The sequence below is a fragment of the Psittacula echo genome (assembly GCF_963264785.1).
Source record: "Psittacula echo genome assembly, chromosome: 5".
Classification (NCBI taxonomy): domain Eukaryota; kingdom Metazoa; phylum Chordata; class Aves; order Psittaciformes; family Psittacidae; genus Psittacula; species Psittacula echo.
In genome coordinates, this window is record NC_137739.1 from 23,810,442 (window position 1) to 23,829,022 (window position 18,581).

Here is an 18,581-nt window from a genome sequence, read left to right on the forward strand (position 1 = left end):
ATATCACCATCTAGATGAGAATGCTCAGATAATAAAGACTCATTTAGAGTTAAGGTTTCATTTAGACACTCTATAGCCAATTTCTATAGTTTTATTAACTGTCAAGTCAAAGGTTTCTAAACTTAAATAGACCTTTTCTAAGGTTTACTACTAAGTCAGCATATTGATACTGAAATACATGGCAGAGCTTTGGTACCAATACAGACACATAAGCAAAGAATTAGTGAGGGATTTTATTCTTCTCATTCAAATGGAAAGCAACATTATTAAAATGCTTTCTATAATTGTTCAGAAACCTGCAAAGCTACAGTTAGTAGTAAAAGCCCTGTGTATCTATTACACACAATACTGTAAAGATTCATTTTCTCCCTCCATTGTCTGTCAGCTCAAATTAACAGCCTGTTAGTTTGTCTATGATAAATGTACTATATTTAATGCAATGGGACAGTCCCTTAATTTGAGGACCTAGCATGGTGTCAGCCTAAATCTCCTTCAGCTGATTTAATTAACAAAGCTCCATGTTAATCAATTTGCAATTAAACTTTCAGACTAGTGCTAGAAAAAAACAATCCCTTCACAAAAGAAAAAAAATTAGAATTGGGCCAGCGATAGAAGTAATTTACATGCATTTATTTTTAGTACATGTGTTAAACAGTTGATAAATTATTTAACACTAGGTGTCTGTAACAGATTTACAGATTTTAATGGGCTTTCCTAATTTGACTTCCCATACTAAATTGTACAATTTCTTGCATATTTATTAATTGAAAGGGTTCATTAGCAAAAAATATTTCTTGTTATATTATCTCCTACAAATGATGGCACTATTTTTTTCCACATTCAGTGATTTATTAACTCAGTGATGCATAAAAATATAATCTTTTTTTTGTTTGTTTTTTCTTTCCTATGGACTAAAATTATTAAACTAGTTTGCTGCTTTCTGTATGAGGAGTAAAAGTAGGATTATTCTGACTGCAATTTTCAAAGCTCTTGTCTGGATGTGTTTAATGTTAAGGAATACAGGATCCAGTTGTAGGTGCTTCCTCTTAGTTGCTGCTTTTCAAGCTCAAAGATATCAAGTGCTCCACATTGCTGCCTTGAATTGTAAATTTATGGGAGTACATAAGTCCCTCCTGGGATGCTACTTTCCTGATGTAAAAGAAGCCCCACTGTCTCAAAACCTGCCTTAACTCTCTCAGTGGGATACTCTGGGCCATTACTGTAGTTTGTGACATCTGTGGATTACAAAGTGTGCACTCATGGAGTGGATTTATGTTCCTGCGCAACATTCAGTGGTGTTGGTGCTTTACTGTACCCCAGGCAGACTGGACATGGTATTTGCTGATTTGTGGGTTCTGTCCCCTCCCTCTCTTCTGTCCCTTTATTACAGTCTCTTTGCAACTTCCTCCATAGGTGGAGTTTTCTTGCCTTTTTTTTACATGTGTGGGGTTTTTTTTTTTGGTTTGGTTTGGGTTTTTTTTGGGTTTTTTTGTTGGTTTTTTTGTTTGTTTGTTTGTTTGTTGTTTTTTTTTTTTTTTTTTATTTGGTTCCTTGGTTTTGTGGTTTTGGGGTTTTTTTTATTTTTTTATTTTTTTACTGCTACCTGTGATACTATGGCTCGAATCTCTCTTGGCTGCAATGTGCGAAGGAAACTCATTACATTGCTTTTTTAGAGATTTTTTTTTTATTTTGCCTTTCAGGCATATGGTGTACACCATGTATGTTCACATTACAAAATGACGATTTTAAAATGTGAATTATATATAATGTTGGAAAAGTTACTGTTAATTTTAAAGTAAATCTCTACTTCTAAGCTCTTACCAGTTTTGATAGAACTACTTTGAGAAACTCGCAGCTGCTACCATCTCTATACTAAGTCCTCATGTTGAATGTAACTATATTGGTGGAAAAAAGAACTATCAATCAAATGTATTTTAATAACATAGTGTAGCTTTTTGAAGTTCCACTTTGATGTTCCAGTTTAAGTGAACATTTTAAATAATCCAGCCTATATATTCTTGTATAAATTTGTCTGAGTGAGTTAGGTTTTTTAGCACTTCATGTGTTTCTAAATGATGAAAAAGGAGATAAATATAAGAAAATAACTCCTAGAAAATAATAGAAAGAGATGGTAACAGAACCACATTTCCTCTGACTGTGGTAGTTACACCTTCTCTCTCTGATGTAGCCCGCCTTTTTTGAGCATATGTTTCCCTAACATTAGGGCAGTCATAATTACTGGGATGTGCTACATGGGAGAGTGAATTAAGGCAAGCTTGTTACATGCAAAGAGCCCTGATATTTAGAAAAAGCACAACTCAACGTGCTAAACTGGGGTGTTCCACCAGATTAACCATATGCTTCTTATTTTGTTGATCTGAGATTAATTGGGGATTTGAACATAATGTAGTTTACAGTTAAAATAAATCCACTCAGAAACTGTATGCACACATGTAACAGAGATTTTTCATTTCCATAACGGATGACTGTCTGTATCTGAAATGGGAAAAAACAGACTAAGTGTATACAGGTGTGAAGAAATAGGATAATTTGTGCAGCTCGGAGCTGTACTTGCTCAGGTTTCTTTGGTTTCATTGGGTATATCCAAATCAAACTATGAGTTTGCTTGTGAATCAGTAGCGAGAATCAAAATCAAATTAAGTACTACCCCTAAGATTTCCTGTTATGTCACATTTCACATCACTCAGATGAACAGAGGATTTCCTCATTTAGGGTTTATTTCTCAGACTTGTAGTTGTTATAATTCCAGGGTTCCCTATATAATGAGTGATGTTTCCATGATCTTTTGTCCCCTTCCATAGATATCTTCTCTCCTTTGTTATTTTTTTCTTTTGTTTTGACAGGGGGTTGGATCAGCAGCTCTGAGGCACAGAAATATGCTGGGAATACGAAGCGATGCCTTCAAAATCAAGGACATGCTCTAAGTATGAAACTGTGTTGAGGCAGTAAGAATATCCTGGGATAAGCAGTTAGGATGATGTGCTTAGGTGTTGATTGCTGAGCAGATACAATCTACTGGTCATGTGCTTGTAACTACTATGTAGAACCAAATTGCAGCTACCAGCTGTGGTCACATAGCTGAGCACTTACCAGATGGAAAGGTTTGGCTATTACTGCCAATTACTGAAATTACTGCCAAAATTACTGAAATTACTGCCAAATTACTGAAATTTGAAGCTGTTTCAGTGAGATAGAAAATCATTTTACTTTCTTGACCTGCATCGCAGTACATTTCTGCCATTCTTTTCCTCACTTCTTAAAAATTGTAGGTTTTAAGAACTAGACTTTATCCACAAAACAAGGTCCAGCGTCAAACCAAGAAACCCAGAAAGAGACAATCAAGAGATGACCTGTGGGAGAATTGATGCATATTTTTGCTATGTGATAAAATAATGTTGAGAATTCTAGGCGAACTTTGGATCTTGTTTGAGGGGCAGAGGTGCTGACCAGGGTGCAGTGCTTTAGAAACCACAGTCCTTATGTTTGCCTGGTGTGGTATACTGTTGTGCAAGGTCTGTATTCAGAGTTGTAAGGATCATAGAATCATAGAATAGTTAGGGTTGGAAAGGACCTTAAGATCATCTAGTTCCAACCCCCCTGCCATGGGCAGGGACACCTCACACTAAACCATGTCACCCAAGGCCTCATCCAACCTGGCCTTGAACACCGCCAAGGATGGAGCATTCACAACCTCCCGTGGCAACCCATTCCAGTGCCTCACCACCCTCTCAGTAAAGGATTTCTTCCTTATATCCAATCTAAACTTCCCCTGTTTAAGTTTGAACCCGTTACCCCTTGTCCTGTCACTACAGTCCCTAATGAAGAGTCCCTCCGCAGCATCCTCATAGGCCCCCTTCAGATACTGGAAGGTTGCTATGAGGTCTCCAGGCAGCCTTCTCTTCTCCAGGCTAAACAGCCCCAACTTTCTCAGCCTGTCTTCATACAGGAGGTACTCCAGTCCCCTGACCACCCTCGTGGCCCTCCTCTGGACTTGTTCCAACAGTTCCATGTCCTTTTTATGTTGAGGACACCAGAACTGCACACAATACTCAAAGTGAGGTCTCACGAGAGCAGAGTAGAGGGGCAGGATCACCTCCTTCGACCTGCTGGTCACGCTGCTTTTGATGCAGCCCAGGATACGGTTGGCTTTCTGGGCTGCGAGCGCACACTGAAGCCGGCTCATGTTAAGTTTCTCATCGACCAACACCCCCAAGTCCTTCTCTGCAGGGCTGCTCTAAATCTCTTCTCTGCCCAACCTGTAGCTGTGCCTGGGATTGCTCCAACCCAGGTGTAGGACCTTGCACTTGGCATGGTTAAACTTCATCAGGTTGGCATCAGCCCACCTCACAAGCGTGTCAAGGTCCCTCTGGATGGCATCCCTTCCCTCCAGCGTATCAACCGAACCACACAGCTTGGTGTCATCGGCAAACTTGCTGAGGGTGCGCTCAATCCCACTGTCCATGTCACCGATGAAGATGTTAAACAAGACCGGTCCCAACACCGATCCCTGAGGGACACCACTCGTTAAAGGTCTCCAGCCGGACATCGAGCCATTGACCACAACTCCTTGTGATCTAGGCAAATGTTTTGAAGTCTTGTTGTATTGTATGTTACTTGCTTTGCCTTGAACCTGGCCTTGAACACTGCCAGGGATGGGACATCCACATCTCTGGGTAGTGTTTCTAATGCCTTGCCCTGGCTCCTCCCAGGCTCACCATAGGAGCCACCAGCCATCCAAAGCCCATCTCCACAAGGCCAGATGAGCACATTTACATTGCCTTTCAGGGCATTTTTAATATAAGAAGGAATATTTCCATCCTATTCCCTGAACTTCATGGGTGCATTACCTTTGCCAGTTTCCTCTGGGCCTTCTGTCATTGTAGAGGTTTACGGGCCAGTCATGCTGAGTCAAGGACTCTCTTCAGCCTGCACTTTTACACCTTATTAACAAGAACTCCTCTGCTTGTTTGGTTTAGCTGGAGAGGCTTAATGAACGCTAATGATTGAAGAAGTTGATTCCATATTTTACATGGTGTTTCTGCTCTCATTTACAGTGCTAGTAATAGAGGTGAGGTCGAGCCATGTTGGTAAAATTTGATTTGAAATTTCCCTACAGTATAACTTTCCAGTTAAATTAATCGATCCATGAAAAGCTCAACCCTATGCTCCTCTAATTTATATTAAAATAACTGGAGAAAAGGCATTCATTTTCTCAAAGGGCTTTAAAACCTACCTTCCATTGTACTTTATACACTTAATGTATTTAATTATTCATTATTTCTGTTTTAAATTCTCTTACAATTTTCAAAATGACCTAAGTATTGTGTAATTATGTTACTTTTCCATCTCTTTGAAGAAGGTTATATTAGATGGTAATACAATTATTCCATGCTGCTAAGTAAAAAAAGTTACTTAAGTATTATAATGAAATGTAGAGTTGAGTCTAGATTCGTGTTTGCAACACCTGGACATAGTACTTATTTTTTTTCCACTTGTGGTAAATGGCACTGGAAAAACGTTGAAGGAGACGCCTTAAGTAGCTTTCATGGTGCAAAGTGTTTTAGGGACATCTTTGTGCAGAGGGAAGTGGACCAGTTCCATCCAAGTGGCTTTGGCAGATGAAGACTCTGGATCTCCTTGGGCTTCATGTGTTTTGGGGGATTTTTCCAGTAATACGTAGAGACCAGGTACATCAAGTGAGTCAGCATCGCTAAGCACATTTTCCCATTCTTATTCCCTTGTACAGTGCTGCCTGGCCTTACATGATACCAGAATTAACCAGATTTTTTTATCTGCACTTTTACTTGAATAACTTGGAAATGTTAATGGAAACATGTCATGTTGGGGTAAAGGCTAGGTGCAAGATACATCACTGATAAAGCAATTGCTACAGAACAGCAAGCTGCTGAAGTGTCATACCAATAGAGATAGTTCTTGAGGCTTTTTCCATTGTTTTTTCTCTCTATTTTTAGACACCTTTTCATGAGGATTTGACCTTTTAAAATAATTCTTCTATTACTTTGTTTTGCTTTGTTTTGTTTTTTGGTTTGTGGGTTTTGTTGGTTTTTTTTCCCCCTGTTTCATTTGGGTTCACTTACATTTGTATTGTCATAATCTGTTTTGGTAGCCAATGAAAAAATAAGGTATAAATAGTAAGAGAAAACAGCACTGCAGGTCCTGCCTGGAAGAAAGAATCCTCTTCAGTATTTTCAGGATGCTCAAGACCTTTTCTGAGCTGCTTTTGTTCTGTCCTTCTCTTCCTTTATGTTCTTTTTTTCACATAGTTCAGTACCTATGGCAGAAATAAGCCAACTAAAACAGTCTGTTGTTCATGCCTGTTGCCACTGTAATTAGCCGTGTAGAATTATGAATAACTTTGATGCTTTCATTTTGGCTCATGCAGGAGCGCTGCTGCTTTCATTCTGTCGATAGTCTTCCTGCTGTTTAATTACCTCTCAGTCTTTTCTCCTGTTAAAGTTGCTTTACTTCTCCAGGGCCATGTAGGTCACGTTACCATCCAATATGATGGTTTGTATTCTTGGCACCAGGACTCTATTATTTTGGCATGTTCTGTGTCCAGGGACTGATGGCAACATCATTACTGGTTTCCAAACAAGCACCTAGCCTGTAGGTCAAAAGGCTTAGACAATCCAATTCCAGAGCAATATGATCAAACTGGTGTTTCTTTGATGAAATAGCTGATAACAGGCATGTATATATTTGCATATGGGTTCTTACAGGAACCATTATGACTGGGGGGGGAATACCCTGTCTGAGTTTGAGAATAACATTAAGGTGCCTCCTACACTGAGTGTTTTTATTCATGTCAACTAAACACAAACCCTTTAAATCAGAAAATTGCCAGTAACTGCACACAAGTGTAGTTATTAAGTGTGAGAGCATAAAATAAAATCAAACCTCCTTCCCTCATTTTGTTCATTTGGCTTTAAAGCCTGTGGATATTCATCATTCATGTAGATGAAAAAGTGTGTTTAAAACCTAGGATTTGCATACTCTGGGCAGCTCAGTGTTTTTGTTTTAGCTTTGTCACCATTTCTGGAGAGAAAAGAAATCAAACTAGGCTAACTAAGAAATGCTGAATCAAAAATGCCAAAAGTTTTACTTCAGTATTTTAAATCAAAAGCAGAAACTTTGTTCAGGTGAGGATAACATTTAGTAAATGTGGCTCCTTTGCTTTGATAGCTATGGGAAATGAGTGGGGTTTGGGTTTGGTTTTTTTCTTGTAAGCACTATTCTTCTGTTAGGTCATTTAACTACTTTCCCAAAACTATTAATTCTGGGATGGTTGAGAGCAGCAGAGTGAATAAGATGTCTCATTTTATTTCTTGATGCTAGTATTACACTTTAGCTGTTGTTTTCCAGAGCAGACTGCAGTTATTGTTTTAGTTTTAAATTAATTGGAGAAAAACTCCCATCATCTATAGCAGCTCTGCTGCTGTACATTGCTCCAGGGCCCTGCTTGAATTTATTTTATGCAACTATGGCTTAAAAGAAAAAAGAAAAAGGGATAACAGCAAAACATATGCCATATGTAAGGATGGTAGCTCGTATGTTAGAAGAAAGGCAATGCTACTATGCTTGGACAAACATTCTTTCTAGTCTGAGATAGAACAATAGTTACGAGCTCCTCAGATAAGAAATTTCAAGTGAAGATCTTGTTTGGATGATAGATTATTGTAATTGTCTTTTCTTTACCACTTTTTTAATGGTGGTTTGTATTTGATAGGGTAATAACAAAGTTCTACAGAAAACAAACTTGTACTTACAGGACGGAATACTGTGGAGAGAAAATGTCCATATCTTGAGTCACTTGGAAACCTTGTATCTATGATTTTATGCTGACTGCTCTTCTTTGTGGGATTTATTTTCATTGTAGTCCCTTCATTAAAGTGAAGGAAGACTGACAAAGTGAATGTGTGGAGGAGGGGAAAGACTTTGTTGTCTCTGAGACTAATGGGCTTTATATTTAGCAATATCAGTGACAGCTCTTGGGCTTTGTGTCAGCTCAAAGTAAGTAAAAATCCAGGCTGATTTAAAGGTGTGGAAATTCTCCTTGCACAGGCGTATAACTGATTTCACAAAGTAAAGAACACTGGAGATCGTCTTCCTTCTCATTTAATTCCTATTCATTTACTGAGACCTTTTTAGTACCCTTTACTGTTTCCAATATAGCATCCCAGTTCTGCAAAAGGAATATCTCTATGCAAAAGACACAGAAGCTGTTTCAGACCCATACCCAAGGAATATTTCTTGAGTTTCTTCAAAAGATAAAATGCACAGTGCTGTGCATCCCTATCACTTAGATTTGAAAAATATGAGCAAGTGTGCCTTCTGTACATTCATATTTAGGCTTCAGAGTGGGAGGAAATTATTACAAACCAAAAAACATTTCATCAAGCATTTAAACAAACATAAAATATCCACCCATTTTCAGGTGTGTGTGAAAACAAGTTCGTTATGAATATGTTTACTTCCAGTGTTTTGCCTTTTTTTATCCTGATCTGTGGAACAGCTTCTCAGAAGCAAGCTGAGAGATGTGAGTGTTCACTGAGAGGGGAAATTTGAAACCTTGCTTTCTTGATTTATTTTTTTATCCTAGCTTTCTGTCTTCCATATTTTCTGGAATGACTAGACATTGAGGACAGCTATTTATTTTGTAGTCACTGACCTCTATTTTGTAGTCATAAAAACAACTCTTTTAATGTTCCAAGATATTTAATGACTGAAATCTGTTAAAGGGACTGGCTATTCTTTTTCACTCAGGTTGCTCTGTTACTGCTTTTAATCTTTACTGCAAATTCTTGGAATGCCGATCAGCAAGATGAACAGGATGGCAAGTAAAGTATTTGTTTCCTGAAGTGTTACCTTCAAATTTGTGCATTGATGAGAGATACATGCTTGCATAAGAAAATAACCCCTCAAAACCAGAAGCAACCCTCAAATTTGTTCTCTATGTTGGAATACAATGTGTGTTTTTACTCTCCTCTCAGCGCTCTTTGGCATTGCTGTACTGCTCAATCTGTGTTGCCTTATCTGTAGTAACTCGCGTGGCAATCCTGATCAAAGATGAGGGTGAATTTTTATACGTTCTCAAAAGTAAAGATGTCTGGTTTTGTGGAGATGATTTCTGTACTTATTTATAGATTTACTGTCGTTTATAACTTACCTTTTAGTTACGGAGTGGTCAAGTCTATCAGGGAATTTAAGTTCTACTTATTAGTGTGTCAAACATCTGGTGCTTTATAACTCTGACCTAAGGTTTTAATACTGGGTCATGGATTGTTGCTGTAGCTGTGCAGCTCATGCATATGTAAAATCTCAAAATACTTGTAAAATGTTGCTAGTTATGTTGCCTTGCACTGGGAAGAGTGACATTTCCTGTGTCTTATTGTTGTTCATTAACCTGGGTGTAGATCATCTTTATCTGACCGATAAAGAATGTCAAAGATCACTTTTTCTCCAAGTGATAATTTGATAAGCTTTTCATTTTCCTGTATGTATATTAATTTCATCAGGAATTTAATAAATATTGTTGTAAAGCTCTCAGGTTAAGATTAAAAGTTAAATAACCAATTAAAGCCAAAGAAACTTGGGATTTTTTTTTTTTTTTTCATGTGGGAAGAGTAATGATATTTTCAATATGGTCCTGAAAATAGGAGAGACAGGACACCATTATGCTTCTATTCTATATGTTTACTATAATAACAGATATTCTGACTTTAGTTATTCATGAAATGCATCAAATTGTATGAATTCCACTTTAATGCTTTCTATAGCATATACTCCTAGATAATAATATGAAAATATGCAACCATCATCACTGGCTGAAGGATGTTTGTATATACGTATACCCATATTACAAAAGGCTTTCTAATTCAGAAGCCTTCGCAAGAACTCTTCTTCATATGACAGGGTTTTTATTATTCGTGTCTCAGATAACCATCAATGTGCGAAGAAATTCCTCTTTTGGCCAATAGTTATTTTTATGAAGTGTAATTTACAATCAATATTCAGGGTAGGCATGTCACTAAAAGTGAGAACAGACTGTCTTCTGTAAGATGGTATTTTGCCCTACTGTTATTGAAGTTCTATTGAGACCAACATGAGAAGTCGAAGATGTGTCAGAGCAGTAATTGATTGCATTAGTACTTCTGAAATCAAATCATGTACAGCCTGACATAAATCTGGCATGACTAGATGCAGTTAGACATTAAGTTAGAAAAATTCAGAGGTGTAAACATTAATCTAGATATTTTCATGGCATGATTGCTGAGCAGCTCACTATAGGTCTTTACGGAAGAGGTGAGAATAATTCTGTACAGAGATCTTGTGTGTCTAGAGGAAGAGATCACAGGATTTCACAGCAATCGGAGGTTTACAATTTCATGCTTGTGTTTAAATGGATGCTCAGTTTAAAAATAAGGAAAATGTAAACTGGAAAATATAATACTTGTGATATTTTGGGGTACTTCCCTGAAAGCTCTGTTTCTGATGGGAAGCTGAAGTAGTATACAGTTGCGATAGCATTGCCCCTTTACAGGGTTAAAAATCTACGAAAAAAAAGGGTTCTACCACCTTAGGCTGTCAAGTACAGTAAACTAGTAGCAGGAAAACATTCTTTGGTGTACTTTAATTTCATGTAAGTGTTACATATTGCAGGTGTTTTTAAAGAAATTTTTTTTTGAAACAAAATTCTGTGTGAAAGCCAGAATCATTTAATCGTTGGTGAAGTCACAAACTTGGGACATTTGCATTTTCTTTTTCTTGTAAATAATATTTAGTATTAAAAATACGTATGTGACTTGATTGCATATGTTTTTATTCATATTATCTTTGCTGCAGATTGTATTTAAAGTGTTGGAAAACGCAGTCTAATGCTGGTGCTTCCGTTGTGTCTCTGGGACAGTTCATGTACTTTTTACTACAAGCAAGTCTACAGTAGCAAAATCATGGGGTCTGTGGCTTTTTGGGAATGCCATTATGAAACACAAGGATTTAATTCCATTCTGTTCTTGGAGTTTTATCTGTGCTGTTAGTTCCATCTTTGCTCTTCCATTGACCCACTGAACTTACTTTTAATAAAATGCGAAGAACATAATTTTAGTTTTAACATAGCCCACAGAGTCACTATCCACTTATGCCTATAACAGCTTTTGATGATGGAAATTCCACAGAGTGTAATCTTGTTTCTTGGTGGTGTCAAGTGTTTTCATTGTTTTTGCATTGTACAAATAATAGGTTGGTGTCTCTCCTGAAAATGGAAAGAAACTGATTATGAGCCTGTACATTCCTATATAGCACTAATATATATGCCCCCTAGTGCCATTGTGTCACTGTCACTGCTATTAGAACAGCTTAAAGACATGTAAAATAGAAGTCACAAGTTGTAACAGCATGGAGTAATAATTTTTCTTCAGGAATTTTCCCTTATAAGAGTTAAAGATTGTTTCATCTAAACTTATTTTTTTTAATGGAAAATAAAGTATTAATTTTTCAAAGGTGATTAATTTTCCTAAACATATGATCAGTGAATGCATCTAACCTAAAGGGATAAAGTTACAGATTGAAAATAACCAGCCAGAATGGTAATATAATTGCTTTGATTTATAAGGTATTTCAATAAATATCTGGACTATAGCATTCTCTGGGCTTGTTACATTGTAATTTTATATTTTGATAAGTGGCTTATGTGATGTCCCCAAGTATTCTGACATATCTTTAACCCATAGTGTTACAAGCCGTATAGTAGGTTTTACAGAATGGCATGTATTGAAGTCTGATCAAGTGCCTGTTAAAGTCAGAAAAGTGACCCACTGAACACTGGAACTGGCTCTCAGCTGTGTGACTTTTGTGTATCTTACTAATTAACAAAGAATATAGCTTAAACTCTTCTTGAGTGTTAATAAGAAAACTATCAAAGCATTCTTCCTTTAGGTGACTGTTTTTCTGGATTATCCAGCATGTGTTCAAAAATATATTGCTGACTTGAGAAGATGCACTTAGAAATTAATAATGTGTCCTGGGTTCAGCAGCAGCAGTCATTTTTCTTCTTCTTAGTAGCTGGTGCAGCGCTGTGGTTTTGACTTTCGGCCTGGGAAAATACTGATAAAGCCGATGTTTTCAGTTGCTGGTCAGAATGTTTATCCTGACCAAGGACTTTGTGAGTCTCATGCTCTGCCAGGGAGGAGGGGTAGCCGGGAGGAAGCAGGGACAGGACACCTGACCCAAACTAGCCAAAGAGGTATTCCATACCATAGCACGTCATGCCCAGGAGGTAGAACTGAGAGTTCCTGGAAGGGCTGGATCATGGCAGGGTGGGGGTGAGGTACCGGTTGGTGAGCGGTTGTATTCTCTTCCTTGTTATTTCCTTTATCATTATTACTATTAGTGGTAGCAGTAGTGATTTCTGTTATACCTTAGTTATTAAACTGTTCTTATCTCAACCCATGGGAGTTGCATTCTTTTGATTCTCCTCCCCGTCCCTCCAGGAGCAGAGGGAAGAAAGGTGGGGGGGGAAGTGGACTTCGTGGTTCTGATTTACAGCCTGGGCTTAAACCACGACATAATGCCAACTAGTAGATCATGGATCTGGTTTTGTGCCATTAAGGAGTGAGTTATGAGCCAAAATTAGTAACTCTCAAAGCACACATGGCTTTATACTGACCATAAATATCTACATGCTACCTAATGGATGAAGCAGCTGCACTTTAAATCAGATGTTAAATAGAGCAGGAAATGTGTCCGTTGTTGACATCTGAATTGCTGGGAGAATATGGGCTTGTGCCTAATACACAGTACTGGTCTTTTTTAGTTGATGAGCAGGTGGATATTATTTTCTGTTAAATTTGTTTAGTAGGTAAGAATATAAAATACTCCATTAAAAAGGGAGGAGCAGCAAGGGCTTAAGTGCATGTTAGCAGTCCTTGTAAGTGTGAAAACTATTGGGAATTGAGAAGCTCTAAAGTTTACAACATTTATGGGTATTCATTAAAGTTCTTAAAAGGAAAGAAAAAAAACAAAACCAAAACTAGAACCACAAAACCATAGCAAGTTGATGAAACTTATATTCTAAAGGTATTGTACTATGTATCAGTTGCATTTTGGTATAATAGTAAAAGACGTTTAACTCTGCAGTGGACTTAGTTATGAAAGCAATAACTTTCTGCCATTAACAAAAAATAGCAGACAGAGTCTATTTTTCAGAGCAAGTGGGAGAAGACTAGGAAACTAGAAACAAGATTCCAGGCTGTAGAATCCGTATGTGAAAATGTGTGAGTTCCAGTGTGTTCAAACTCTAAGATAATCAGCTGATTTAGGACTGAAATTCTTAATGCACTAGCCAGTCAGATATTCTTTTAAATAATAAAAGTATCCTTTTGTTTATAATAGTTGCAGCATGTATTAGTCTGAATTCATGTAACTCTTGAATTTGTTAGACCACTTTAGATACTTAGTTGCTTAAAATGGATTGTTGACTTTGAAGGTGTCACGACTTAAGTTGTTTCCTGCATAAAAGGCACCAACCAGCTTGAATATAACTGGCCCTGGCACAGAGCTTGAGAGCGTGCTGCAGCTCAGTGATGTGATGAGCATTCTAGGAAAGGATCACAGTTTAAAATAGCTCCAGATATAATTAGCACACCTTTGCTTCCCTAGGAGGAGGGAATGGTAGCAGAGTAAAGCAGTGTTGTTGGCTATGTGGTGTAAGGCTTGGTCTGTTAAGGTTGTCATTGGCCAAAATGTCCAAGTAAAAGTACTGGAATAATATTAAAATTGTCCTATATATTCTATCTTTTGAGACTTGTGGAGAGTGTTAGGTTGGATAGCTGTACTGAAGCATGTGTGAGCATGGAAAAAAAGTATTTAGCAATATGTACAATCTTGCTTAAAAAAAAACCAACCCAAAAACATGACCTCTGTGGGACTCTGGTTAGTTCCTGGTTTTAGTTTAGTCCCTTTATTCTCTTTTATTTCACTTCTCTCTTTTGGACACATGGATTTGTTACTCAGAGCTTGGCTGAACCATAGTAATGTTGTTAGAAGTAATCCACTGGTAGTTACGAATCCTGAAGTACTTGTCTTCTTGCTTTTAGCCTGCCCCCAGCGTGTGTGCTCTGTTAGGGCTTGTGAAGTGTTTCCTCTTTTCAGCTCTTATTGTAGATAATTAAAGATGATCCCATCCAAAATTTGTTCTGGCATTTTGAACCACCTCTTTTTCTGATTATCAACGGTATTTGAATTAAAATGATGTATTATAAAAAAATTGTTGTATTATTATTATTATCATCATTACCCAGTTATCTTCATTACATTTGGATACTTTATTGATCATTTATAGCACCCTCTTTAGGGAATGCAAGTATTAAGAAGTGCATTTTAATTCTTAACTCAATATAAGCAAGAAATTCAATCAGATGCCAGTAAATCAGTTGTTTGAAAAAATAGTTGAGAGTCTTTTATACATTCTTGACCTTTCCTACACTTGCTGCAACTACTACAAAGTTACAGCTGCAGTGACAGTGATAATGTGTCTTATGTATTGACATATTAGGAGATGTTAATTGTTGTTTTCATTTTTTATCAGTGGGTAATTATACCCTTAATCTAGAGCTGATCATCATTAGCTGAATACACACAGAGGCAATACAAAACTGGATCTGAGCATTTGCTCAAGTGTCACCTTCCAGTCTCTTCTAAAAATCTGGCCAGAAGTCCCAGGTCCTTCTGAACTCTTGTTAACATGAGAAGGTAGAAATTGCTGTCCTGTAATGGTGTAGAGATGCATCTAGTCCTATGTTCTCAGTGTCAGCTGGTTCAGAGGAAGGAGTATCTGTACAGACATGTAGAATAAAATAATTGTAATCATCACTATTATATCAAGTTCAGATGTTCTAATTCATTTGTTTATCTGCATTTTGGCCATTCATTGAACTTTTAGGAACTTCCTAAAATATGAGAAAAATATGATGAAAAAGGAAAGTTTTCAGTAAAAAGATCACTTTTGCACTCTGTAAAACATACACTTTTTTCCTAATATATGCTGAACCTTTCCTTTTCTCTGGCTTTCATTTTTAAGGCAGGTGAAATATGTAGAAATATGTAGTCATTCACATGTTGTAACTATTGTTAATGACTGAGTCAGTGATGATATTTCTGATACAGAATCATAGAATGGTTTGGGTTGGAAAGGACCTTAAAGCTCATCTAGTTTCAACCAGCTGCAGCGGGCAGGGACACCTTCCACTAGATCAGGTTGCTCCAGGCCCCATCCAACCTGGCCTTGAACACTGCCAGGGATGAGGCATGGAATAAATGGGGATGGGGGAAAATTGAGGAGTCCTAATTTCTTTCTAAATCTGAAAGGATTTTGTCTTCCAGGGAACCTCTTCCAACCCTTCTCCTTATGGAAGGAGGTGTTGCGTGCCAAAGTGGGGTCACTTCTGAAGAGGTGGCACCCACACTAGGACAGGGCCATCCTAAAGGGAAGGCAGCCTGTGGGCCACACATGTTCGAGCAGGAACTCCCCTGAGTGAGTGCAGCCATAGAGGACTGATGCTGGAGCAAAGAAAAAGCACCAAGAAGCAAAGAGTAGTAGGGGAAAACGGTTGTGCACTGCCCTGGTCTCCTGTGATGGCTCAAGAGTAATCTGTCATGCACACAGGGAAAGTTGAGATGAGAGTAGGGGAAGATGTTTGGTGTAGGATGAGTGTGGGGAAGAGGAAGGAAGAGTATTTACTGAAGTACTAGTTTGGAGGTTTTTCTTTCCATGCTCCCCTTCTTTCCTTATACCCAAATCAGTTATCAGAAGCTGATGTTGATCAACAATGAATAAAAATAGTTAAAAAAAATTTCACCAGACTGAAACAGTTTTTTCCATGACAGACCCTAGCAAAGCAAACAATAGCATTTTGATTCAGTGACTTCAGAAGTGGAGTTCCCAGATTCTCTGCTGAAGGAACATGCAGGTATTCCCCACTTAAACTTGTATCTGAGGAAGAAAATTATTGATACTATGGTACCTTTGAGACCTGTAGAAATTAAAAGCTAACTTCAAGGTCAGGCTTTCAGTTCAATTTCTGACTATTTATTTATTTAACCAGGAGAAAACTCATGAGATGTAAAACTTTTGACTTCTGGTGTGATTCTTGAAAGAGGTGATATGCTGATACTTGTACAAAACCACTCAATATAAAGGGCAGCTATCAAAAATTATTATATAATGAAGTCAGGTTTAAAGGGAAAAATCTGAGTTCAAATCCAGGATCCCAATCCAGTCAAATGATAAATGCAAACACACTGGATCTTTCCAGTTTTGTTTTGGTTTTTTTTAATTGAAAGGGAGGCTGTTTGCAGGAGTTTGTATTTCATTTCAGAATTGCAAACAGAACAGCTGAAAGAAATATTTGTAGCTATAATAGGAAAGTCAGATTCAGGTCCCTCAAAACGTGTGTAAGTAAAATTGTTTTGGCTGTATTTAGTGTAGATGCTTGTTTGGTGTTTACCACACCTTTTTGAGGCAAATGTTAAAGAAACATTTCACTTAAATTGGAAACATCAGTTGAAAATCTGGTCCCTTGCTTGTTTATGCTGTTCCTAGTAATTTCATAAACAAGGCAGTGTTTTTCAAGTTGTGATTTCTAGGAGGGAGGGAGTCAGCAGGGCTTGTGAGAGCATTAGCTTGTACATGAGGAGGTTCAGGTATGTATGAAAAGACAAATAAATGCATAGAAATAACTGTTCTATGTTATCTAAATAACTGTAAGCAAATGCTGAATGGTTGCTTGCCTGAAACTGTCAATAAGGCAGCTTCATATATTTTTTTTAAACTGTAAATATATATAAAGACGTAATAGGATTATAGAAAAACCATTAGCAGTGCCTGATCCTCTCTGGCAGAAGACAGGGAACTAATTTTTCTAATATCAAGTTCTGATATTAAGTTCTCAAACCAAGGAGATCTAGGTTAGATATAAGGAAGAAGTTCTTCCTTGTGAGGGTGGTGAGGCTCTGGCACAGATTGCCCAGAGAAGCTGTTGCTGCCCCATCCCTGGCAGTGCTCAAGACCAGGCTGGATGGGGCTTGGAGCAACCTGGTCTAGTGGAAGGTGTCCCTGCCTGTGGCAGCGGGTTGGAACTGGATGAGCTTTAAGGTCTCTTCCAACCCAAACCATTCTATGAATCTGTATGGGCAGGCACCTAGCTAAAATGTTTCTACTTTGACTTGGTTCTAATTTAAAGATTATGATATGCTTCCTGAAATTCTGCAGTGTTTTTTCTTATTTTCTAAATGCAGAATGTATGTTGAAAAGCCAAGTCTTATATCCCTGTCAGCAAAATGTGAACTGAGAATACTCATGAGGTGAGTAGCAGGGTTGTAACTGAAAACATCAGAACTTTTTAAAAAGTGATATAGTATATATGCAAAAAGCTCTGAGGGGTTCTATGATGTGCCTAAAAAACAATGTAAAAACAAGAGAAATATTTAAGATGATGGGAAGTGTGTGATAGCAATGATGACAGTTAAAAAGTACTTAAAAATCCTTTGACGTAAATGAACATGTAGTTATTGGTGTGGTTGTATTTGTGTGTGTATATATATATACACATGGAATCATGGAATCAACTAGGTCAGCAAAGACCTTTAAGATCATCCTATATGTATGTATGTGAATGTCCCATGATAGGAAAAATATTAGGAATTATAGGAAACACCAGTGCTTTATTATTTATGAACGTATATATTTCTCCCATGCCATGCTGCAGAACACCCTTCCTAGAGGTTGGCAGTAGGTTGTCTTGAATTCAGAATGTCAGCGTACTCTAGAGAAGGAAAACTAATAAGATGGACAGAATAGTTGGAATAAGATCCGCTTGTGGAAAGCCAGAATGTACATGAGCAGAGTGTGTTGTTGATTTGACTAAATGAAATATTGCAACCATTTTTTTTGCATACTCAAATATTACATTCATAGGTGGGAACCAGCATAAGTGAATTTAGATTTTCATTATTCAATTTGAAACTGTCTATTCTTCATTGTGTTTTTGAATCATCCAAAGAGACTTCAGTTTTCAGGGGCCAAGTGCTGCATGAAGGTCGGTTTGGGCTATTTTTTAAGTTCTATAATAACTTGTAAAATAGGTCCAGGTCAGTTTCATGGCTTTATATCTATTTTCAGAAAAGGTGTCGCTGTTGAACTTCCATTCATCCCCTTAACCTCATCTCATTGTTGCAGAATTCTGGAAGAATGGTTGTACAGGATAAAGTTTCTGTTCATATGCATCTAATATTGATATTAGACATGCCAAGAAGGGAAATGGAGGAATGGGATATGAAAATTTAGTGATGATGAAATATTATTGTGTTTGATATTGTATTTACAAAGAGCATTTAGATGTCAGTCTTTGTATATGGTTTAGTCCCGGTTATCTCATAAATCAGGTTTATCCTGGTACACATGCACTGACCTAGTACTCACTTATTTCATTCTACCACAGACAGAGCAGGATGAGGACAGACTCTTCCTTTACGATTACCGATAA

At 37.5% G+C, this 18,581-nt stretch overlaps 1 protein-coding gene across 1 annotated transcript in view; it reads left to right on the top strand.

Annotated features, from left to right (window-relative positions):
* LUZP2 (leucine zipper protein 2) overlaps positions 1-18,581 on the top strand; it is a gene marked incomplete at both ends in the record, with an annotated part of 198,275 nt that overhangs the window by 36,565 nt on the left and 143,129 nt on the right. The gene's annotated exons all lie outside the window — the stretch shown is intronic.